General features: G+C 34.5%; 1 protein-coding gene across 5 annotated transcripts in view; it reads right to left on the reverse strand.

Moving 5' to 3' along the window:
- Nucleotides 1–26,636, reverse strand: part of LINGO2 (leucine rich repeat and Ig domain containing 2) — a 1,117,067-nt gene that overhangs the window by 621,635 nt on the left and 468,796 nt on the right. For all 5 annotated transcript variants that reach the window (XM_038552580.1, XM_038552583.1, XM_038552579.1 and 2 more), the window contains exon 3: nt 24,522–24,608. The gene's annotated coding sequence lies outside the window, so the exon portion shown is untranslated. The remainder of the gene's footprint in view (nt 1–24,521; nt 24,609–26,636) is intronic.

Genomic DNA, 26,636 nt, shown 5'->3' on the forward strand with positions numbered 1-26,636 from the left:
TGAGTCCCACATCGAGTTCCCTGCATGGAGCCTGCTGCTCCCTCTGCCTATGTCTCTGCCTTTCTCCGTGTGTCTCTCATGAATAAATATATAAAATCTTTTAAAAAAACTATTCTTATACCTTTTCTTATACCATCAAAGTAACTAGGTCATGAGAAATCAGTTTCCTACGCAGCTTGTTATGAGAAAAGAGCAGTTTGGTCTTGGCAGGGTTTATAAGCATTCTAATCATTGGGAAGAATTCTGATTCATAAATTAGTATTTCTGATTTATGGACCAGGTCTTGAGTTTCAGGAATATGAGTGAATCACCGAATGCACTGAAAACACACATTTTCTGGGACACAGTTGCAGAATGTGGTGACTCAGCTGAGTGAGCCTTGGCCTAGATTATCTTCAGTATTATCTCATTAGAACTTCTGAAATGGCAAAAAGGCAGCGTGGGCATAGGTTTGCTTCTGAGACAGCCTATGCCACTGCTGCCACTGCCATTATTGATGCCTACAACCCAAGAACACAATGTTCATTCAGTCTTTTCATCCCACTCCAAAGTGATAGGTAGAGATCAATTACAGGAATGATCAGTTGCCCTGCCATCTGTCACACTCAAAATATTAGCGGATGTGTCCTAACACCTCTTGCGTCCCATAATAACTGTTGTGGCTGCTCTAGTTAGATAATAGCTTCTTTACATTTACTCCTCAGTGAGTAAAATTATATATTCTTTTATTACCTATAACTACCTTTTTCGGTTTAACTGCTATAATGCCAGTTCTAATATTCAGTGAGGTTTTGGTGAGTGACTGACATAATCAGTGTCAATGACTTAGAATTGCTTCCTGTCTCTGGACATGGCTTAATAAGTATGCTTTATAACATATTTTATTTCCTACTAGCTCCCTATTGCAGAAAATGGCATATTTTATTCCTGAAGTTATACTTGGATGTATTTACTATAAAGAATATGGAATGTTATAACATCATTACAAAGAAAATTATACAGAAATACTAAAATTTCATCTTAGACTCTCAGTAGACTGCATTTATGTAAAGGTTACTTTGCCCTTCAGGAATTCAAAAATAACTAGCCTTTCAAGGCTCTGCTTACTTCCCCTAATGTCACAATAAACCAATCCTTCCATGGAATTTGGGACTATGCCATACATTAATTTGATATATTCTCCATTTAACTTTTATTATTAGTTCAGCCTGTGTCACCTTCTATTGACAATAATTCTGTATGAAGTTATTTCTTTCTTTCTTTTTTACAGCTTATATAGCTTGTAGTTAATCAACCACAGCAGAGTATTTAAATAAAATGAGGCCAAGATGTAGAAACAGGTACTCTAAATAGAGGGCTTCACAATAATGGAAATGCAGATGTGAAATTCCTGAGCACAACACAGAGTGAACAGTATCCTATATTATGTCTAAAGTACAAAATGATATCCAAAAAATTCCAGTAGATGGATGACAGTAATTTATAATTCTCAAACATGAAGATAGGAGGACTGGTTTCTATGAGAAGACAAGGAAACTTTCCATAAATCCAGTCCAGATAATACTTTGTAAACCAAACCAAACCAAACAGAACACAATATATAATTCATTCAGCATATGATTCTATCTCTACCATTGCTCCAGATCTTTTATGAAGCAGGATAGCATTTTTTCATGCTAATTATCTTGACACAAAATTTAAATTAATGAAACTTAAAACCACACCCTCCACGTTGCCCTATTGTCTCATTGCTTTAAGAAATAGCCAATGCACTTTCATAAGGTAGACATTCATTTAAGGGGGATTTAGTAAGCACCTCATGTGGTTCAAGAGAATCCTATGAGCCTAATGAAAATCTGAAACATACTAATATTTATGCGTTAAGTCCAATAATAATTACTTTACTAACCCATGAATGAGGCAACTAAGTTCTTCTGACAGGTAGTTTATAATTATTCTCTAAAATGCTATGTTGCTTGATTTTAATTTTCCATAAACCATCGTGTTTTAAAAAATTAAAAGAAATGAATGTTATCTACTCCTTAGATCATTTCTCACCTAGAAAAATACAAATAAGAACAAAAACATAAAGATATGCATTCATCTATGTGTGCATACACTTATTATATATAAAGAATCTACCAAATTCATCTTCTGTTGGCAGAGTTTCACCATGTCAGTATTCCCAATTGTCATGTCCTAGAATAACATAGAAACTGGGAAATAAAGAGATACTGGTGCTTGTGGCCAGAGGCAACCAGCCTTGGGGCTTTGGCCACTGCAACCTCTCCTGAGACACTCTGAGGATGGAGGCTGTCAAAATCTTGGCGCACCGTGTCCTACTCCACAGCACACAAACACAAACACACTGTGTCATGTGTAGGACAAGCCACATGGTTCTAGCCTTTTACAACTTATATGTTTGATCTTTTCAGTCAAAGCAAAGCACACATTACTCTTTGCAGCATATTTAAGACACAGCAAATGGAATTTTTTTTTGCTAAAAAGCACTCCCACGGCAAACGGGAACCTTTGAGAAGCAGTTAACAGACTCTAAATAGTAAAAGGGCAACAGTAGTATGAGTCCAAGTCATAGTTATAGTAAGGGCTAGAGTGTCTCAACAAGGTTGCTTCCACCTCAAATTATCTCATTATATCTGAACAATTCTGAGATTCTGATGTTACGGAAAAAAACCCGAGGTTATAGATGTTCACTAACTTATTGTAAGTAACTCATCCAATATGTGGCAGAATTTGAAAGTCAGTTGCCCCAACCCATGTGACCATTTACTGTCATATGAGGTCTCATAACAATTACAACAATGTTTTTTCCCAAAAAAAGAAGGAAAAAAACCCCCTCCTATATCACATAGCACTATTGAAACCAGTAAAAAGAGATTTATTATTTTTTTAAGATTTATTTATTTATTTACTTACTTACTTACTTATTCATAAGAGACACAGAGAGAGAGGCAGAGACATAGGCAGAGGGAGAAGAAGGCTCCCTGTAGGAGCCCGATGTGGGACTCTATCCTAGGACCCCAGGGTCATGACCTGAGCCAAAGGCAGTCACTCAACCACTGAGCCACCCAGGTGTCCCAGTAAAAAACAATTTAAATCCTCTTTTAATTTTCTCCTATTCTGCCTCAATTCCTGCAGAACAGGAAGTAGTAAAGAAATTGTGAAAGCTGTAAACTAATCACTGGATTGGGAATAGGAGGGAAGAGAAAATTCAGTGTGCGAGGGAGGAAAAACTCAACCAACCAACAAACCAAGATCAGAATGTACTACAAAATGTGAAACAGAAACAGGAAACCTAAACTGGAAGGTCAAAGGAAGAGGGCAGAGGGGCTGAGCATCTCCTGTGTCAGAGTCGAAAGCTTCCTATCTGAGTCTTGTCAGTGGGTAAATGGCATCACGAATAGTAAAGGCTGAGCCCTGAGCCCTGCTGACCGCAGCAGCCATAGTGGAGAGGCTGAAGGCTAAAATGAATTTACTGGGAACATTCCCTCTCGGTAGCCAGTCATACCACAAGTCTGAGAGAGTGACTTGACAGGAAAATTATGAGGAAATAAAAAAAGAAGAGGAAAAGAAAAAAAAAAAGAAAGAAAATTGGAGACCCTCAGAATTGCCCTGGAGTACCAGGATCGCACCTCTCAAACGAAACCTACAGAAATCATTCTAAGCTGACTTGACTGGAGTTCTCTTAAAGACTTTGCAAACCCATGGGCTATTTTCCCTTTTCTAATCCAAAAGAGTAGACTGGGTTGCTTGTTAGCCTGCCACTCAGAGAACTCAGCTACAATGTTTGCTGATTAGTGCCAGATTTAATCCTCCAAATTCACAACTGTAGTGCTGGCTGCATAGCACCAGGGCTTGACTCTCTTTTCCTTCCATTCTCTAACAATTTAGAGTTCCCCAAGACAGAATGAAATCCCCCTATCAGATGAGGTCACCTTTGAGATCTGAGATTTAAATAAAGTTTACTCCAACCTGCTAGCCAGACCCCTGTAGAAAGATTAATGTTTTCTCCAGTGATTTTGCAAATTATTTGGGCTTCTGTTGTGACTCTGAGGTCTTCTTTTCTGCTGAAATTTCTATTCATTGACATTTCCACTTCCTTGGTTGTTTTCTTTTCTCTGTTTTTCCTATTCAATGAGCCCCTTCTGTTTGACTTCAAAAAACAAACACACCAACTGGCACATACATATATTTTATAATAGGAGTTACGTTTTCCTTACCCATGGTAGTCACTGTTACTGTATTATTCTCTTAATACTAATCTTTTGGGGAAAGCAAATAACAGCTTTAAAAAAAAAACTTTTTTGGAGGGGGCTTACCAATCTGTTTTGAAGGCTGTAGTAATATGGGATATATTTGGGAATCATAGGTTTGTACAACAGAGGACCACTCTGACTTGTTCTTTAGCAGTTTTCCCATAATGTCTTGATGAGTCACCTGTGGACATAACTTGCTCACTTGTTATAATGCTTTCTGAGCAGGGCAAGGCAAGGAGTTTAATAGGCTTAGAGATTGACTCCATCTGGGCCCATGATTAATAAATGGCAGGACTAGCCTAGACCTGATTGTAAGCTTCCATCTGAGTCCTAGAGACCACGCTGAGAACTTCTGTTGATTTTACCCTGTTCTACCATGCTCACCAGCAATAAAATTGAGAACACAAGATGGTAAATATGCTGTGGAAGCCTCCCACCATGTCACCAGAACTCTCTGAGGGCTTAGTCCAATTCATCAGGTTCCACTCACTAGTCACTGATGCAAAATTGTCCTGGTAGACAAGTGAGAACTTGCTTAACCGTATCGATATATGTTTGTAAAACTTATTTTCCAAAAATTAAAGTGCCTTTATCTCATTTTAGTTCTCCACTCTAAAATGTATAATGTGCTCCTCCCCATTTATCTTTAAAGTAAATTCATGTAGTATGAGCTTCCAATCTATATTTCTAGATTTATCCATTTCTACACAGACACGTCCATTCAATTCTCCAGCCTCCTCATCCTCAAACAATTCACCACACCCATAATATATCCAGTCCTTTCTGGTTTATGTTCTATACTTACAGTGTATTCTTTAACTTTTTTATTTATTTGCATGAAAAATCCAGTCTTCCAAGGCTACCGGATCCACACAAAGTCATTTAGCCCTCAGCTTGATTTTTATAATTTCAATTAAAATTTGTATGTATTTTATTATCATAGAACTTCACTACTAAGATAATATATCTTCTCTTATATGATAATAGTTTCTGTATATGTTCTTTTTCTTCACTAATCTATAAGTACAGTAACATGTTTTATCTTTGTATATCTCACCTTTCTCCTCCCACATGTCCTCCTTCCAGAATAGGATAATATTATTTAGGATACAGTTCCTTAATAATAATTTACTGAATTGCATTAAGTCAACATATTCCATAAACTATTATTTGTGACTCTTTTTTCACTTATAAAACAGCAGCCATTGGGTTAGAATTTTCTAAAATTTCAAAAACCCTACCAACAATGAAGCTTGACACTATTTAAGCCCACATTATTTAAGTTGTTCTGTTTTTCTGACAGATTCCACAAGTCTAGTTTAGGGCTCACAGTGCTTCTGGGACTCAAAGGAATGAAGTACCACAGGGATAGGAACAGATTCCTGAATTCTAATGTCTATGGATTATGCTATGTACTTGGTAATGAACTATTATTCTCAAATGAGGAGGAGAGAATGCCTTTAAAACCCTATCTTGTTGCTTTTTACAGAACAGAATTATAAGACACAAAATGTGTCTGGTTCTTCAGAAATGACTTTTTTTTTTTAATCTAGTAAAGCATGTTCCTGAAAGTCCAGAATAAAAGGGGAAGAAGTGATTTCTCAGGCAGATTAAAGGCATCCATTTATGAGGGAAAGAAGAAAAGAGACAGAGGAGAAGGAACAGCTGATTCTTTACTTACAAAATCATTGTGAAACAACAATCATACTGTGCTAGAATTAGGGGCAAAACTTCATAGTGAGAACACTGAATTTGAAAATTGGAGCATCAGTGTTAGGATACATATTACCTTTGGGGGGGGAAATGTGCTCATTGAATTGATAATAAGGATACAGTAAAACTCAAGATAAAACTTAGAAGGATTGTTATATTATCTATATTTTATAATGAACTTCAAAATTATTCAGATAATTTTAAGGAGTTTAATTCTTTAATACAAGCATATTTATTAACCATTCCATTGGATGTATATTAACCAGGGCATTGTTACAAACCCCAAATCTCAGTGGCCTACCAAAGTGGAAGTTTATTTTTCACTAATACTATATATCCCATGTGGAAATTCTGTGTAGGATTGCTTTACACATCACTCAGATTAATGGAGGCTCTATTATCTTGAGACTAAACCATCTGGAATAAGTTACCTTTGAAAGAAAGAAAACCCTGGAGGATTATAATTAAATGCTTAGTCTTAGATGTGATTCACTCAATCACTTCTCATATCCTCTTGTCCTAACAGCCACATGGCCCAACCCCAGAGTAAGGGAATGGAGGGGTGCCTGCGTGGCTCAGTTGGTTAAGAGTCTGACTCTTGGTTTTGGCTCAGGTCATGATCTCAGGGTTGCAGGATTGAGCCCACATTGGGCTCTGTGCTCAGCAGGGAATATGCTTGGGATTCTCTCCTTCTGCTCCTCCCCCCACTAATGTGTGTACTCTCTCTATAAATAAATAAATAAATAAATAAATAAATAAATAAATAAATAAATAAATAACATAATCTTTAAAAAAGTGAAGGGAATAGGAAAAGTATATTTTTTCTCATGTACCTGGAAAGAGAGAGAAGCTGAATAAGTGAGAAGACTAGATATCTCCATCATGGATTAAAAAATTCACCATTCTTTGTCTATAATCCGTGTTTTTATGACTTATTTTCCTTTCGAGTATGTTTGTGCTACCAGGAGGATATATGATAATGAGAATAAAAATCAACACAAGAATATCAACACAACACAAATAAGAGGATAAAATGCAAGAGTGTCTTTACCTCCATACCTTCACAATGTATGTGAGAGCTCTAGTTCACCCAGTATACACTGTCTGGCATTGTTTCTGGTTCATCTGTGTTCTGAATGGTTAGTTACCCCTTCTGATTCATAACAGCACATTATACGCTCATTTGCTTGTTTCAGATTTTGAATGTCACCCTTTTCTAAGTATCATAGAGAAGCCTCTAAATATAGAGCTGTTGAGTATTATTTTAATAAAATCAATGTATTGTAAACATCATATAACAAAAATAATGGCATGGAAATCAAAAATGTTATGTCAATGAACATTACCCCTATACTCTGTAACTTTATTAGTTTCATGACAAAACTAAATAGTATAAATAACTATTTTGCTAAATGGGTATGTACATGATAGTTCCTCTTATAACTGCATACTTTATTTGGTAACCAGGAAAGACTTTTTCAAGAGCATGTTCAAAATTTGCATTTACAAAGATTACTTTTAAGCAACTGAGCAAATGAGAAATTATGTCAAATATATTTGCTTAGGACAAGAGAAAAAGTTTGAACTAACCAGATTATCTGTGCAAAAATGCATGGGTCATCCAAATCATTCCCCCAAAGCCCTTTTATGTTCTAAGAAAGCAAGCAAAAGCAGTTCATGTTTAATTAATGTATAGCATATCTAGCATATTCATTTTAGAATTCAACTTTGAAATTGACATTGTAGAGCTCTCATTGCCCCTGGTGAAATAGTTGAGTGTAGGGTATTTATTTTCACTTTACCAGACATTTACAGTATGATATGATGGAAAGTAAACTGGATTGATTGGGTATCAGGAGACCTAAATTTTCCCTCATCTTTATCCCTAAATAGTAAATAAGCTGACTTTTTTTCAAGCTTCAGTTTCTTCAGCTTTTATATACCCTTCTAACTCTATCCTCTCTTGCCATGGAGATTTCACATTCATATAGAGATGTACAAATAGCTCTACAGGAGGCAATTCTTTTCATGGCAGTAGTGTCCAATAATAGTACCACCTCTGGAGACAGACTGCCTGAATTTGACTCACAGCTTGGCAATTATTTGCTCTCTAATCAGTAAAAGAGGTATAATAATGGCATCCACTTCATAAGATGTTAGGAAGATTAAATGAATTAATACTTGTAAATGAAGTTAGAATGTTCAAATACAGCAAGCACACAATTATCATTAGTTAATGTTATCATTAGGCATTTTCTACTATGTGAATATGCTATCACTTAATAGTGATCCAACTTCACTGAGTTACTATTAGGAGAACATTTGGGATACTCTATAAACTCCATCCATAAAATAAAATAATTGGAGGGCCAGAATGTATGAACAATTAGAGGGGAGTACATCCTGTTTTTAACAAGTGAGTAGTAACCACAATGCCCAATGACAATAGCCAAAGCTTTGAGAGGCAGGAAAGGATTTAATCTTAGTTGTAAAAATGGGTATCAAAATAGGAAACATTTCATTGGTTTCTAGCAGTTGGTGGAAAAGATACCCTGACTGACCTTCATGCAAAAGACAACCTAATATATTAAAACACAAAATCAAACACTTTTTAAAATGTATTAGTGATCTGGCAAGAAGTTTTAAAGAATTTATTCTAAGGGAATAAATAAGGGAAGTGGTTTAAAGTTCAATGAATAGTAGTAGGACAAGATCCTATAGTCTCAAAACATCAAACTGATTACAAAGGAAAAAAATACAGGATTTCAAAGGCATCTTACTAATCACAAATAAATTATAGTAATTATATGATAGAAAAACCAACATTCATTTAACCAAATGATTAAAATTAACTCCACCAGTATGAGAAAGTGGACACCATAGGTTCTCTTGTGTGGTGCAATGAGAATATTACCTTTGAAATATTCCTCCAAAAATGCATAACTGCATGCATAACTGAATCTAACCATGAAGGCATCCAAACCAAGAGGTAATCTATAGAAAAACTGGCTATAACCTTCTTTTTCTAAAAATTATTTTTTAAATATTTTGTTTATTTACTTGAAATAGAATGGGCATGAGGGGATGGGGCAAAGGGAGAAACTTTTATTTATTTATTTATTTATTTATTTATTTATTTATTTATTTATTTACTTACTTACTTATTTGAGAGAGAGTAAGAGAGAACATGAGTTTGGGGGAGACCAGAGGGCAAAGCAGACTTCCCACTGAGCAGAGTGCCTGACACAGGGCTCAAACCCAGGACCTGAGATCATGACCTTAAGCAGAAGGCAGACACTTAACAAACTGAGCCACCCAAGTGTTCCCCGCTATACTCTTCTGAAATGCCAATGCAAGACAAAGACTACGTGTAAAGGACATGAAAAAGACATATGATCTTATACTCACTATTGCTATAAAGGAAATCACAGGGACAAGGAGAAAAATTTAAATAATATCTGTGGTGCTTTAAAAATATGCCCACAAATCTTTGATGTTCCCCATGCCTAATTCCTCCCTCCCTGAGTAATGGCTATAATTCAGATTCACTTCTAACAAATAGCATATAATAGAAATAGAAAGATGCCACTTGTAAGATTGAAAAGGCATTGTGGCTTCCTATTGTTCCCTCTTAGATTGGCCACACTGAGGAAGTTAGCCACTATAGCATGAAGACATCAAGCAACTCTATGGTTAGGTCCACATAGTGAGGGATATAGGTGCATGCATATGTTTTGGAAATACATCACCAAGCCCAAGTGAGCCTTTAAATGACTGCTGCTTAGCAATAACCACATAGATACTCTGATCCAAACCCATCCAATTAAGTCACTCTTGATGCCTGACCCATAAATGTTTTGGTTTGGTTTATATTCAATTTATTTAATTGTGATATTATATACATAACACAAAAATTATTTAAACCATTCTAAGTGTACAGTTCAGTGGTATTAAGTACATTCATATTTTTGTGCTGCCATCACACCATCCACAAAACTATTTTCATCTGCAAAACTAAAACTGTACCCATTAAGCAGTAACTCCCCATTTTCCCCACGCCAAGACCCTGAAAATCACCATTTTATTTTCTCTATGAATTTGACTATTCTTTTATAAGTGGAATCATACATCCTATTGTGTCTGGTTTATTTTACTTAGTAAAATGTCTTTAAAATTCATGCGTGCTGTAATACATGTTAGAATTTCCTTTTATTCTAAGGCTGAGTAATATTCCATTGTATGTACATACTACATTTTATTTATTTGCTCATCCATTGATGGATATTTGGATTGTTTCTGCTTTGGCTATTGTGAATAATGCTATTATGAACATGGTTGTACAAATGTTTCTTCATCTCCTTGTTTTGAATTATGTTAATAGTATTCTCTGATACACAAAAGATTTTAATTTTTATGTAGTCAATTTATCTATTTTTAATTTGTTAGCTATGCTTTTGGTGTCATATACAAGAAATCATTGCCAAATCTGATGCTGTGAAGCTTTTATGCTTTGTTTAAATATTTTATAGTTTTAGCTCCCATGTTTAGGTCTTTGATCCATATGAATTATTATTATTATTTTTTGCATATGCTATAAGAATCCCACCACACTCTTTTGCATACAGATATTCAGTTTTCCAAAGACACCATAGTTGAAAAGGGTGTCTTTTCCCCACAGAATGGTCACGGCACTTTTGTCAAAAAGCATTAGACCTTATATGTGTGGGTTTATTTCTGGGCTCTCTATTCTAGTCCACTGGTCTATATACCTGCTTTATATCAGTACCACACTGTTTTGATTGTGGTAGCTTTATATAAAAATTTTGAAATCAGGAAGAATGAGACTTTTTTTTCAAGACTATTTTGACTATTCATGCCCCTTGGGATTCCACATTAAATTTAGGGTATATATATATATCTGCAAAAAACATTGTTGATATTTTGATAGGTATTTCACAAAAATTATAAATTTTCTTGGACAGTAATGATGTCTACATAATATAACATGAACATAGAATCCCCATTTATTTGTATATTACTTAATCTCTTTCAGCAATATCTTGTACTTTTTGGTGTACAAGTCCTTTGTCTCCTTGATTACATTTATGACTGAGTATTTTATTCTTTTTGATAATATTTTAAATGCAATTGCTTCTTAATTTCCTTTTAAGATTGTTCATTGCCAGTGTATAGAAATGCAACTGATTTTGAACATTAATTGTATTCTGCAACTTTGCTGAATTTGTTTATTAGCTCTAACAGGTCTGTGTATGTGTGCATAATTGTTAGAATTATTTTTATATAAAATCATGTAATCTGGGGACACCTTGGTAGCTCAGTCAGTTAAGCGTCTGCTTTCAGCTCAGGTCATGATCCCGGGGTCCTGGGGTTATGTCCTGTATCAGGCTCCCTGCTTGATGGGGAGTCTGCTTCTCCCTCTCCCTCTAACCCTCCCTTTGCTCATGTTCTCTTTCACTTTTCTCACTCTCTCTCTCAAATGAATAAATATCTTTTAAAAAAAATCATGTAATTTGTGAAAAAATATAATTTTACTTTTATTTTTCCAATTTGGATACTTTTTTATTTATTTTTCTCTCCTAATTGCTCTAGCTAGGATATATAGTACAATGTTGAATAAAAGTAACAAAAGTGGTCATCCTTGTCTGGTTCCTGACATTAAAGGGAAAGCTTTCATTTGTTCATCATTGAGTAGGATGTTAACATGGGTTTTTCATTTTGGCCTTTACTATACTAAGGTAGTTTCTTTCTATTTCTAGTATTTGAATGTTTTTATCATGGAAGAGCATTGAATTTTGTCAAATACTTTTTCTGTGTCAATTGAGATGATCATGTACCTTTTTCTTCATTTTGTTACTGTATTACATTAATTTATTTTAGTATATTGAGCCATCCTTACATTCCAGAAATGAATCCTAATTAATCATGGTGTACAATCCTGTAATTGTGCTGTTGAATTCAGTTTGCTGGTATTTTCTTGAAGGTTTCTGCAACAATACCTATTAGAGATATTAGTCTATAGTTTTATTTTTCTGCAGTGTCTTTGAATTTGATATGAAGGTAATTCTGGCTTTATAAAATGAATTTGGAAGTGTTTCTTCCTCTTTAACTTTTTGGAAGAGCTCGAGAAGGATTAGTATTAATTCCTTCTTAAATGTTCGTTAGAATTCACAGTAAAACCATCTAGGCCTAGACTTTTCTTTGTTGGGGTGTAGGTTTGATTACTGATTCAATATTTTTAGGTCTATTCAGGTTTTTTAAACTTCTCTCTGAAGGGGTCCTTGTGGTTCAGTTGGTTAAGGGTCTACCTTCAGCTTAAGTCGCGATCCCAGAGTTCTGGGATCGAGCCCCAGATTCTTCCTCTCCCTCTGCCTGCCACTCCCTCTGCTTGTGCACTATCTGTCAAATAAATAAATAAAATCTTTTAAAAAATACATTTCTTTATGATTTAGTCTTAGTAGGTTGTGTGCTTCTAATTTGTCTATTTCATCAAGTTTGCACAATTTGCTGTCATACAATTTTCTTGGTACTCTCATATAGTCCTCTTCATTTCTGTAAAATTGGTAATAATGTCCCTTCTTTCATTTCAGAATTTAGTTATTTACACCTCGCCTTTTTTCTTAGTCTAGCTAAAAGTTTAATATTCTTATCTTTCAAAAGAACTTATTCTTGGTTTTGTGCATTTCTCTATTTTGCTTGTATTTGCTCTAATCTTTATTATTTCCTTCTTTTAGCTTGGGTTTCTATATTTTTATCTTGTTTTTTACAGTGTAAAGTTGGTTTACTGATTTGAAATATTTCTTCTTTCTTAATGCCAGTATTAACTATAAAGTTCCTTTTTAGCATAGTTTTCACTGTGTGCAGTAACTTTTGGTCTGCTGTGTTTTAGATTTCATTTGCCTCAGGATATTTTCTAATTTCTTCTATGATTTCATTTTTGACCCATTGGTTGCGTAAGAGCATTTTGCTTAATTTCCACATATTTGTGTGTTTTCCAGGTTTCATTCTGCTATTGATATCTGGCTGTATTCCATTGCAACTGGGAAAGATACTCAGCATGATTTTAATATTTAAACATTTATTAAGTTGGTTTTTTGACCTAACATATGGTCTATCCTGGAAAATATCCCATGTGAAAATATGTATTTTGCTAGTGTTGGGTAGAGTGTTCTGTACATTTATATTAAATCCAATTGGACTATAGTGTTGCTCCTTGTTGTTTTGTTCCTTGTTGATTGTTCCTAGTGTTGTTTCCTTGCTGATCTTCTATCTCATTTTCTATCCATTATTGAAAGTAGGGTATTCAAGTCTCTTACTACTATTGTAGAGCTATTTCTTACTTCAATTCTATTAATATTTGCTTAATATATTTAAGAGCTCTGATGTTTGCTGCATGTATCTTTATAATTATTATATCTTCTTGGTGAATTGACCTTATATTATTATATATAATGTCCTTCTTTGTCTCTTTTATTAACAATTTTTACTTAAAGTCTATTTTGTCTGATACATCATCTATTTTGTCTACTCTCTTTTGGTTACTATTTACAGGGAATATCTTTGACTTTCACGTATGCATGTCTTCATATTTAAAGTGTGTTCCTCATACACATTACAGTTGGATGAACTTGTTTTATTTTTTTTTAAAGACTTATTGATTGATTGATTGATTTATGGTAGACATAGAGAGAGTGACAGAGAGAGGCAGGGACACAGAAGGAGAGAGAAGCAGGCTCCATGCCGGGAGCCGGATGCGGGACTTGATCCCGGGACTCCAGGATCGTGCCCTGGGCCAAAGGCAGGCACTAAACCGCTGAGCTACCCAGGGATCCTCTATTTTGTTATGTTTGTATCTAATTTGCCAGTATATATCATTTGATTGAGGACTTTCACAGATTTTCTGTTTCCAGCCACTACATTTTGGAGTAATCACAGCAATGGATAAAAACCAATATTCCTGAATATTAATTACTAATATAAAATTTATATTAATATCTTGGTTTTTATAATTATATTGCGGTTATGAAGATTATGTTCTTGTTTTTAGGAAAAAAATATAAAGAAACATTTCATGATTCAGAGGTATTGTGACTCAGGTTAACCTTAAATGTTTAAGAGAGAGGATATGACAAAGGAAATGTGGTAAAATTTTAACATCTGGAAAATCTGGATGAAGGTACATAAAAATCTTTATTACTTTTCTTTGGACCTTGCTGCATATTTAAAATTATGTCACAACTTAAACCAATTAAAGAAAATTGAATTCAGTGACCAAAAATTAAGAACACACTGGAATCCAAAATATGAATAGAGCATGAAAACTAACTTTTACCTCCTTGATTCCAGAAGGAAAGGAAAGAGACAAATGAGTAAAGGCAGTATGTAAATAACATCTGAGAAGTTTTCCATAATTGATGGAATACATTAATATAAATATTAAATAACCTAAGATCAAAATAAAATAAGATAAAATAAATATGAAAAATTTGATATCTGGACATAACACAGTAAAAGTTAAAGGCAGCAGAGACAAAATAAAAATGTTACATGCTGTGAAGAAGAAAGATCGATCATCTTCACAGAAAGCAGTTAGGTGGACAACTGACTTCTGAACAGCGAAAATGTACATACCAGAAGACTAGTATACTAATAGAATATGCTAGAGCAAAATAACTATCAACCCAGAAGCATATATTTCACAAGATGTCCTTCAGTGGTGAGGAACAAATAAAGACATTTATGGACAAAAACTAAGCATGTGCTACCAAAAAATGATGTATCTTAGATGTAGTTCTTCAGGCAGAAGAAAATTATCTCAAGTGGAAGATCTCAGATACAAGAAGGAATGGTAAGCAAACACAGTGAGCAATATTCTTATTTACCTATATGAAGCAAAAATAAAATTGTCATTTGGGTTAAATATTGCAATAGAAGTAAAATCCATGAAAATTGCTAAAATTAAAGGGAGCTGATTGTAGTTGTTATTCCAAGCTCTTATATTGTTTAGAAGGAGAGTAAAGATTGAACTTCACACTTTAGTGAGTTTTCCTGAACATAATTACATTTCTAAGATAATCATTAAAGACTAGAAAAGAGAATATAAGTATTAAACTAAACTAAAGAGAAATGAGAATAACTAATCAATTCAAAATAATTAGGAAATAGATCAAGAAACACAAGAATGAGTAGACAAACAACAAATTTAAAATAATGTTGAAGATTTAAAGAAAACATTAGCACCGTAATCAAGATCAATAGACTAGATACTTCAACTAAAATACAAAAATCAAAATGGTAGCTAACTCTGGTAATAGGCAGTATGATTCCATTTATGTGAAATTAAAAAAAAAGATATGGATCCCGAAGCAAATATACAATGGTAGAAATATGTCTCAAAACTATAGTAAAAAGCAAAAGAATGATAAAATTCAGAAGACAGTTTATCTCTGAGGGGACAGGAAAGAGATGGGATTGAAGAAGAATATATGGGTTACTTCATGATATGTTAATGGTTTTCCTACACTTAATGATGTGCAAAATGTTATGCATTTGCAGCCTAATTTACAACTCATACATATTTTAATATTTTTCTATATCTCTATTCAATAAAACCAATTAAAAAAGAAACATCTGAAATAAAATGTTTTGAATGGATGTGGAATGTATTGTACTGCTGTCGTGATACAAGGTTGTACTGTCAAATTTGAGAACTGTTTTTGATTGGTGGACCAGCCTGATAAGGTAACAGTGCAAAAACTAAACCTAGGTCAGGTCTATATAACATTAAACTCTGCCAGGTAGTTAAAAGCGATAGATTGCACAATTGCCCTAATTACTCTCTTTCATATATCCACTCTCTTTGTAGTGTTACTTCACAGTTACTCTCATCCAGAGGTAGAATTCATTTGTCTACTCCTTATTTCTAGGCGGCCTTGTGACTTGCTTTGGTCAACAGAATGTGATAAAAGCAACACGGGGCCAGTTCTAAACATTGGCCTTAATGCTTCGATTCCATGTCAGTCTTGAAACTGACATCTGTTATGTGAATTGGTTCAAGATAATCAACTGTGTGATAGAAACATATGGCTCAGTCACTCTTGGTGCCTCAGTCACAAAATTGCAACATAAGTGAGCGAGGTCATTCTAGACTAGTCACTCCTGACCTATCCACAGCTGACCTCATATATGTGAGCAAGTTCAGCTGAAGTCAGTCAAACCTAGGATCATCAAAACCACCCACTGACCCGCAGACCTGTGAGAAACAATCAAATGATTGTTGTGTTAAGCAAGGAAGTTTTGGAGGACTTTATTACTCAGCAAAAAACTCAGTCATGCAATCATTAAAGTACATATTAATCATAAATAAACCTGATTCTAAAATTTTACAAACACAATATCTTTCCTTCCTATATTTCTTTTTCTCTGAAAGTACTCATAAAACATGTTCACATAATTTTGTAAGTCCATGAAATACTTAGTAGCCTTGAGTATTCCTATTGTGCATAAAGTGTCCTTATTTTGGAATGTTTGAGACAAGAAGGTCTTCAGAGAATATACGATCTGAGAAGATAGATTTTCAATTTGCTTTTTTTAAAAAAGTAAATGGGATAATGTTTCTTAAGGATAAAATAGAAAAACGCAAGAGGAAAAAACACAGGTATGAAACTGAAATACATTGATCTCCCTTCTCTTAATTTATGCCACTGTGAAAACCCTGTTGTCCTGAGGAGCCACAGTATTCACAAGAACAAGAGAACAGGGGTGGAAGAAGGTATCTTTAACAAAGTCATCAAGGCACTCATGAGGATGGCTTATTTTCCATGAACAAGCTGCATAACTTAGTACTCTGCTCTAACACCACACACAGCATAATGGAAACGGCACTTTCATAATACTGATGCTCCCACAGGGAGCTCAACAGTGAACCAGGAAAAGATCACAAGCTCTGACAGCTGATTGGTGAATTAATTAGGTGCTGCACTTTTTAAATGCTACTGTAAATCACATGTGCAGCACGAATTCAGAGTCATAAAAAGATTCCAAGGATGCTAGGTACTGTCACTTAACAGTAGGGCAAAATATAATCAGAGTCCAGAGGGAGACCCAATGCAAACAGATTTACCAGAGACCAGCTGAGATTAATCTTACTTATCTCCCTCTCATATGGGAAAATTTAGATGGGGTGGCAAAATTATTTAGGCTCCAAGCAAAAGAAATTGATGCCTTTTTTATCACTTGCTCTTAAATTTTCTTAATACAGACTTAACTTCATATTTATAAACTGTTTATCCATTTCTGAAATTATTCTTCCTCATATAACCTATCAAGTGACAGGAGATTTTGAAGAGAGATCTCAGAGAGGACCATTTTTCATTCTGCAACGACTGGGTCTTGTTACTGCTGCTTTTAGGCTCTCAAAAATTCTTCTGTTGCAGGTCTTAGTTGCTAAGTGTATCTTGTTACATAACACATTGTATTTATCAGTTGTGTGTGATCTTGGGCATGTTATTAATCCTCTCAGTTTTAGTTTCTTCATCTGCAGAAAGGGAATAATAAAATTCATTTCATAGGGCTATCATGGAAATTAAATAAATACTGTAAAGTGCTTAAAACAGTGCCTGGTTCACGCACGACAGAGTGCTATAAAAGTTGTTGCGTAAATGTTGACACAAAAATGATGTTATCATATTTCCACTGAGATCCACCACCATTGAAACTTTTGATCACTCAGCAGACAAAAATTTTGATTTCTAACAGTTTTTATGAAAATGGATCTTTCTCCAAAAAAAAATGCAGTCTTCAATAGTTGAAGTACAAAAATACCAATAGAGCTTTACATATATAGGATAGAAGTGTGAGGGTTCTCAGAATTTTCTGGGAATATGAGGAGATAAACATAGGACAGGATTATATCTGTCAGATTGAAAAAAAAAAAAAGGGGGACTAAAATTCATTTCAAGCCTCTTTTCTGGTGAGAAACAAGTCATGCTGCAAGCATGTTGATCCGCAGTTGCATTTTCATTAGATATCCCTCGTGCCTTGTGGGAATGGTATGCACCAAATGCAGAGTTGATTCAATGTACATATTAATAATATTTTAACCTCTTTTAGTGAAAACACTGATCACTAAAAATACATATGGGCATAGAAAGAACATATAAAACATTTGAAAAGATTATTCTTAATTTTAGTTCCTTTCCCTTCCCCTGCCTGCTATGCACTGAAGATAACTGTTGAGGCCTAAAATGATCAACTACCATGCACACAAAATGCATGAGGACCAGGATAGGGTTGAGAGAAACACAAAAAGTGGACCAATATCTCCAGGATAATCAACCTGAGACTATATCTTAACTGGTAAGCGTAAAGATGCCTGAGGTATTATCCTTTATTCAGAGTGATTAGACTGTGATATTATTAGATGTAAAAAGGCAATCAATAGGTAATAAGACATACTTGGCAAATAGGAATAAGAAATTAAATATTTATATTGAGAGAGTGTATTATTGTCCTGTTTTATTCTGAAAAGGACTTGGGATAGCCAACTCAGTTGTTGTGGTGTGAGATCAAAATAAATGAGGAAAAAATTTAAAACCAAACAGATAAAATAATGCCAAGGATAAGGTTAGTACCTACTTGAAATCAAGTAGTTTATGTCTGGGGGACTCCAGATTTGTTGGACTCCTTTATCAAAAACAGTACTGCTCTTTGTGTCACTCCTAAAGGAGCTACCTGCAAGAAACAATAATAAAGGAGGGCAAAGTTCCTCTTTCTTATTAATAGTCTTCAGGACCTGTCAAATGGAGAACTATGATCACCTGGGCTGGAACCAGGACTTGGATTAGAAGCCTGAGAGACCTCTGCTACCTGACTCCAAATTTACGCCTAAATCATACGTTTTAACATTGATCAGACTGGATGTTTTCAAGGAAAATAATAGGTCAACGAAGGAGCTACCTAGGGAGTGAGCCCTTGGCCAGCTTACCATTGGAAAGAACATAAAAAGGAGAAGAGTATGTTAGTAAGAAAGATGGCTGAGCTCCTCCATGTAGAAGGGCTTTAAAGCACCTTTCAGTTTGAAAGGAAGACAAGACAGACTGGTTCCTATGTGCATAAATATTAATTGGATGGCTACCCCACAATGTCCTGGAATCTCTCCAATCAGATGATTATCTCCTCTTCCTGGGAATTAAAGCTTCCTCCTCTCTGAAAGCTCTTCCTGCAGATATTGCACAGGTGGCTCCTTCTTATCACTCAGGTCCCTACTTAAAAATGTCACCTCCATTGTTTTTTTTGGTTTTTTTTTTTTTGATTTTTTTTTCCATTGTTAAAACCTTTTCTGACAACACAATTCCAAGTAGTTCCACAAGCTCTCAAGTTGTTTTAGCACTTATTATTGAATGTTTTCTTTTAAATATTTTTCTTGTTAATGGACTCTATACAGCATCCATTTAGAACATAAGTTAAATGACAAAGGTTCTTGACTGTATTGTTTACTCACATACATGTGAGTAATAAATGAACATAATAGATGCTCCATAAATGTTTACTGAATGGAAACATGCATGCATATGTATTTTGATAGGTCAAGAAAAGTGGTGGAAAAAGAACTACTTCTTGGGAATCTCTATTTTAGTACTGATTAAGCTAACATTTACTAAGAATGAGTATTATTATATTGTTTTCTCTTTTCAGTCTTCACAACACCACCATAATATAAACACTGAAAAGAAAAATGAGGTCATATCCCAACCAAATCTACCCTAGAGCTAAATAAGAGATGAGATCCATCCCTAGACTGATCCCATAGCAGCTATACCTCACTACCATATATGCTATTGGATTCTGTTCACTTGCCAGATATCTGCAACAGATTTGGTTTTGAGCTTCCTGGTACCCTACACACACCTGCAAATAAATCCATTACATAGTCTACTGGAATCATAGTTAAAAATAACTTTCCAAGAGAAGCCATGTATTTGGAGTGCTTAGACTGGAAGTATGTTACATGATCTTCTTAATGGAGAAACTTCATAAAGGATGAAGAAAACCACATCATGAATGACATTACTACCATAAAGGCAAGCATGAATTTCTAGCATCCATAACACAAATCAACGTAATTCAATTGCATTGATACAAGCTGTGGTTCATTGAAAGCACTTCCACGGAGTAAATACAAAGATTTTAATAGTCTTGCTTAATCCATTGATAAAATTTAATCTATACTGATGAATGAAAAGCATTCGTGTCATTTGGACAATCTTCCCTCATTATTATTTCTTACCACTCTTTTGCTGATTGATATTGGCTGACAGAAATTATGACGCATATATTGATTGTATGGTGAGTTACAGACCACAAACATTTGGTATTACTAATTAAGGACATATCCATGGGTTTTATTTTTTTTTAAGATTTTATTTATTTATTCATGAGACACACACACACACACACACAGAGAGAGAGAGAGAGAGAGAGAGGCAGAGACACAGGCAGAGGGAGAAGCAGGCCCCATGCGGGGAGCCTGACATGGGACTCAATCCGGGGTCTCCAGGATCATGCCCTGGGCTGAAGGCGGCGCTAAACTGCTGAGCCATCTGGGCTGCCCTATCCATGGGTTTTAAAACATGCATAATTTGGGCATTTTCTCAGGAGTTGAGACACCTAACCAGAACACTTACCTGAACTGGCTAACATTACACCTATACAGACAAGTACAAAAGGGAATATCTATAGCCAATGTCTAGACTTCCTCAGAAAAACAACAACAACAACAAAAACAAAACAAAAACAATTCTGGTTTTATATAATATATGAATAGAAGTCTAACCATCTTATCCTAGTCATATTCCAAAATCATTAAACAATAACAGTTAAATATAACAATATTTAACTTTATGTTATAAAATGTGCTCTGAGATAACTACATAATTGTTGGGCTCTAATTCAAGGTCAGTGAATTGGAAAAGCATGTAGTTTGTAATGGCTGATTTTAAGCCATTCATTCTTACCATTATCATTACATAAGCATCCAAGACAATATCGAGCAGTAGTTTCACATCTTCTTTTTACGGACTAGTGAACTAAGCCCCAGAGACCTCACGTAAATTACCAAAGTAACAAAGGCAGTGAGTGAGAACCTAGGAACCACTGCCCTGTGCCTGAGATTGCAACCACTAAAACATTCTCCCACACTATTCGCAATTTCTGCCCAATAGATGAAATTCAGAGATTTTTGGACTAGCAAGAATCTTGAGGTCATTTGCTTAGCTTCCTTACTTTATACATGGACTAAAACAGGGTAAACTGTTGACTTCAAGTTCATGTTCTACTTAGCGACAGAATTAAAATAGAACCATTCCAGTATTTTTCTAAATAAAATTTCTTTATATAAAAATTCATCTTAAATCAAGAAAAATAGGGTATAAAGTAGTATCACTTAGTATTAAATACTGATGATGTCTGTAAAGAATATTTTACTATGTAAAAGACCATCAAAGAATGAATAGTGAGAGAAATGCAAACTCATCTTTTCAAACACTTATTAATACATGAATCCCCAGTGAGAAGCAGCTAGTCAGTCAACTGCCTTCAGGTGACATCTCTAGAAGCAGGACTCTTAACACTGTTTACAGCAGCCCATTCTGTTTCAAGAAAAATTCTATTTTTTACAGTTTTTCTTTGTTTGTTTTTTGTGTTTACTTAAACTAATCCCATATAATATTATCTTAAAAATCCTTCCCATGTTGTACACCGTAGACCCATATTTCTCAGGACCTCCCTCAGAGTCACAGCTATAAATACTAACTAGGCTCCCTTCTTTCTGACATTAATTCAGATATTTACAGAAAATTATCATCTCTAACACTTGTTAGTCTTTTCTCCTCAAAACAAGGCACACATAATTCTTTCAAACTTTCAAACTCCCTCATTATCATGCTCACTCTGGGCAGTTATCTTCAGGCTCATCAATATCCTCCTTCAACTTGATACTCAGATCACAGTGTTTTGGGGGTGTTTTACTCAGAGCACTGACCGAGTTTATAGTACCCTCTCTGTTCAATATGCCCATTTTAATGTGATCCACTTTCTAATTACACCCTGTCATCACACTGATGACACTTAACCTTCTAAACTTGAGTCTATGTTTGGTTATTTTTTGAAAAACGAAAATGTCTCCATTATCTTCTCAATTTACTTTGCTCCTAACTAATACCGATTTTAAAAATATATTCTGATGGCTTTAGAATGAAGAAAATAAATTTTAAAACCTCACCAAAGATTTTGAGGAAATAAAGAATAGCAATAAAAAATAGGTTAAATAGTTCACTACCTGTGGAAGTGGGGGGGGGGGGCAATGTTAAAATCTCTCTTTGTCCCTTTAGATGAAGACTTTACTGTGTGTAAAGGAGAAGGAGCCAGTCTTGGGGGCCAGGGGTAGTGGTGCTGAAAATGGACGTAAAAATGAGCTTAACTGTTAGAACAAGAACTTAGAGGAAACAGGATCTGTCCTTTCATTCTGCTTTTGTTATATACTTTAAATTTTTGTTAAAATAAAAGTTTCCATATGGCTTTGATGTTTCTTAAAAACCCCATCAAAATAAAATATTAAGTTTTAAAATAGGGGATCCCTGGGTGGCTCAGCGGTTTAGTGCCTGCCTTTGGCCCAGGGCATGATCCTGGAGTCCTGGGATCGAGTCCCGCATCAGGCTCCCTGCATGGAGGAGCCTGCTTCTCCCTCTGTCTGTGTCTTTGCCTCTCTCTCTCTCTCATGAATAAATAAATAAAATCTTTAAAAAAAAAAGTTTTAAAATAACCTTCATAGTATGTGCTTCATTTTTTGCCAATAAAAATAAAATCACTCTGTCTACTATATAGACATCTGAAGAGAGCCAGTGTTCTTTGGGATCACACTCAGGGATAGATTGTAGAACTTCACTTAAATTCAAGTAGAAAATATGGGATAATTTATCAGGATTACTTAAACTGGCTAAAATAACTATGAAAGTATACTAAGAAATATTCAAAGAAGCAATTATATTCATAGTGTCCTCAAATCACATTAAATTTATATTTTAAGTACCATTAGATGTTCGTTTTGATTAGAAGAGCCCTGTGAATGATAGACACTTTTGTGCTGAGCAAACGAGCAGTTTCCTCTAATTCTCTTTACATGACTGTCCGTTCTTTCTCTATTACTTCATCTAAGTCAACATAATGGAGATCGCCCATTATAAAATGTGAGCCATATGCATCACCACCATGCAGTTCATTATTTAAGTTGGATCAATAATGCCTTTATTAAAAAAAAATCTCACTAATTCAGTATACCTCTGCCTGTTTAATTTTTCTATTGCTCCTTGAAATATACTTCATTTTTTCATTTTCATTTCCTGTATTTCTGTGCATAGAAAGTATCAGTTTCCTTTGGGCCCCAAAACATCATCCCAGATGTGTGTGTATGTTTGTGTCCACCATGAACACCTGGGTAGACTTCACAAATAAGGCATTCTTTCCTTTCGTTATTGTTTGTCTGGTAGACTTGTGAAGGAGTGCCAAAAGCAGGCCTCTTTCTTTTCTAGGACACTCATTTTTCAGAAGAAAATGTTCTTTGCTTCACTTTTGGTCTTCATGAGGGCATAAGCAAGCAGCCCCACATGTCTCCCTGTATTGGCGTTAAATGAGGGCTTTCTTAACAGTTACTAGCCAAGACTTATCTTTCTGGGCACCCCTCAATTCCTAATTTCTCTCTCTGTAGTGTTAGGTGGTGAACAAAAGTAGTGATTGCTAATGTCTCAATCTGCTTTCAGACAACTAAAACAAAATAAATAAAATAATAAAAAATAAAAACTTTTTTGTGTATCAGTGACCACCAGCTGAGAAAGGGGAGGTAGAAAAACCAATAAGACTTTGCAAGGAAAAGAAAGTTATCTATACCACACATAGAAAGGCCCCTAAAAGGCTTTGAGGTAGTTTCTATTCTTTCAGGCATATATATATTTTAAATACACTATGAGTAAATGTTGTATTTGCCAGAACTAAAGAAAAAAAAAAGCCCAGAGGTAAATCATTTTCCACCTATTTAATAGTGATATACTTCCAATATCGTTACCCATGTCATAAGTACTAAAAAGGAAAATATGTTTAGCCATTTTGCTCCATGTGTAACATTTGAACTAGAACATTGAACCATGCTACCATAGTGTTTAAAAGAACAAAAATCACTTTAAACAAATAAAAACAGTGTACAGAGTACTGGAAACATATCATATGTAACATATGTAATAGTTTTACAGAGAAAACTGGATAAGCCTAACAGTGGATTGTTAATATGCCATAACTTCCTCAAGTCACTTTGGAGCTAATAAACCAGGGAAACTACTTAATTAAATGCATGATCAAATAAAATAAAATTAATTTCCTTATTGTTATAAAGAAAATAAGTCTGAAGACACAAAATGGTATTTCATTTCATACTGAAAATATAACTAAAATAAATTTAGTATTTACCTCATATGATTAAAAATCCATGAGACACTAGAAGCACAAGCAGCACTTGCTATGGCGATACAGCATTCCCGTGGTACTCTTCAATTTCTATAAATATAAGGAAAGTGAAAGAGTGTGTTTAGAGCAATATATGTCTTTGTAAAATGTTGCTGATTAGCTCTGTAATGTTGATAATTACTCCACAGTGCCTTTTAAAAGTACTTCCTTACATATTGCTGTTATCATAGTTTTAAATGCACAATATAGTAATGAAAATTATGTCACCTGGAGCATCCAAGACACAAAAATAGACTCCAGGTCATAACATACAAAAAAAAAAAAAAAAAAAACCCACTCAACTGCATGCTATTTTGCTATTTTACTGAGAAAAGCTGTTGTACTATAAAAACTAAAATATTTGTAATTTAAATGTTTTCTTATTATATACACATTTCCAACATAAATACTTTTCTAGTTATAACACTGAGTTATAAGTAGTAGTGGGTGTCAGTTCCATTGTTTAGTTTCTACCACTGACTTCTTCACTATATTTCAGCAAGTATTCTTATTTCATGTCTCATAATTTTCCTGGAAAAGATTCATAGAATGTGAGAAATACCTGTCATTCATTTGGTAAGTTGATAAGCAATATATAGATATTTAAGTGAATTCTGCTTCTAGATAATATACACTACATACAGTAAAATAATTATAACTCAAACTTTCACAACCTACTTCAATTATTTGTAGATAAAACGTTTTAATTATATTTTTCTTCCATCTACTTGCTAAAATAGAAATAAAATGAAGAGCAAAATATATAGATACCTTGCTGCTTTCCAGTGTTACTTCTCCATGTTTGCCATACATAACACATACTATTTAGGTACAATAGGAACCGTATTACATTCCTCTCCTACATCTCCCTCACAATAAGTCTCATACATGTACTGTTAGATTCAGGTACAAATTTCAATAAATCCACACCATGGAAATATGCCCTCTACCCTCCAAATTCTCTGAGAATCTCTAATTCAGTAGGTTATAAATAATATCAGGGTAGGAACAAAGATGGTGGGGAAATTGTGCTCCTAACTGAGAAGTATAATTTTGTCAAGGTACCTGTAGCAGGTTAGAACAGGAAAAAAAGAAAAAAGAGTATCTTCTTAATCCATTGCAAAGGTGATGAAAAGAAACTAAATTCATACAATTATTCATAAAAATTACATTACCAATTCAATTTTCCTATTGACTACTATTAGAAACTAAATATGCATATGTAATATCTGTGAATATAAATACATATTTATGTAAATAAATATAAATAGACAGTATAGATGGACAGATAGATTAACAGATAAAAAGGACAGATTGATAAACCGGATCCCTCACTATGTGCTTTTTTGTCTCTTTTGTCAGTTTTGGGCTATTAGAACTCACTTTGAAGCAAAGATGTTTGTCTTGTCCAAATAAATTCTGTATAATGAATAACATGTCCCGTTAAATTCTAGAAAGATATTGGAAGCTACATTTACATTAGGGAGAAACAAAGTGTGAAGGAAAATGTGGACCACATTTGGCAGGAAAGAAAGTATTCTAAAGTTCAAAATAATGGGATACTAGCCAGAAAAATAATGAAATGCCAGGAATTGCTGCACAACATTTTATGAATTTCTAGACATCTTGCAGAACTATCCTACTTTCAGAGAACATATCAACTAATCCAAAACCTTATCATCTTCTAACTGCATTCACAACTATTTGCCTTGTTTTCATTTTGTTATTTATAATTCTACAGTGAACAACCCAAAACTTTTATTGAAAGCTCATTATGACAAATGCTGTTTTAGGTGCTTTCATATGCCCATCTCATTTAATCAATAGGACATAGTGTCACACTTTGCAGAGAGTAGCCATTATCTTATACACCATATGTCTTGGCATAAAAATCCTAAGTTGGAAGTTGCCTGTTCCGTAAAATAAGGTGCTCTTTCCAACTACTTATAATTTTTTAAGATTTATTTATTTTAGAGGAGAAAGAGAGAGAGAGAGAAAGAGCAGGAGTAAGGGGAGGGGCAGAAGGAGAACTAGAGGGAGAGAATCTCAGGCAGACTCCTTGCTGAACGTGGAGCCCAA

The sequence above is a fragment of the Canis lupus genome, chromosome 11, assembly GCF_011100685.1.
Source record: "Canis lupus familiaris isolate Mischka breed German Shepherd chromosome 11, alternate assembly UU_Cfam_GSD_1.0, whole genome shotgun sequence".
NCBI classification, from domain to species: domain Eukaryota; kingdom Metazoa; phylum Chordata; class Mammalia; order Carnivora; family Canidae; genus Canis; species Canis lupus.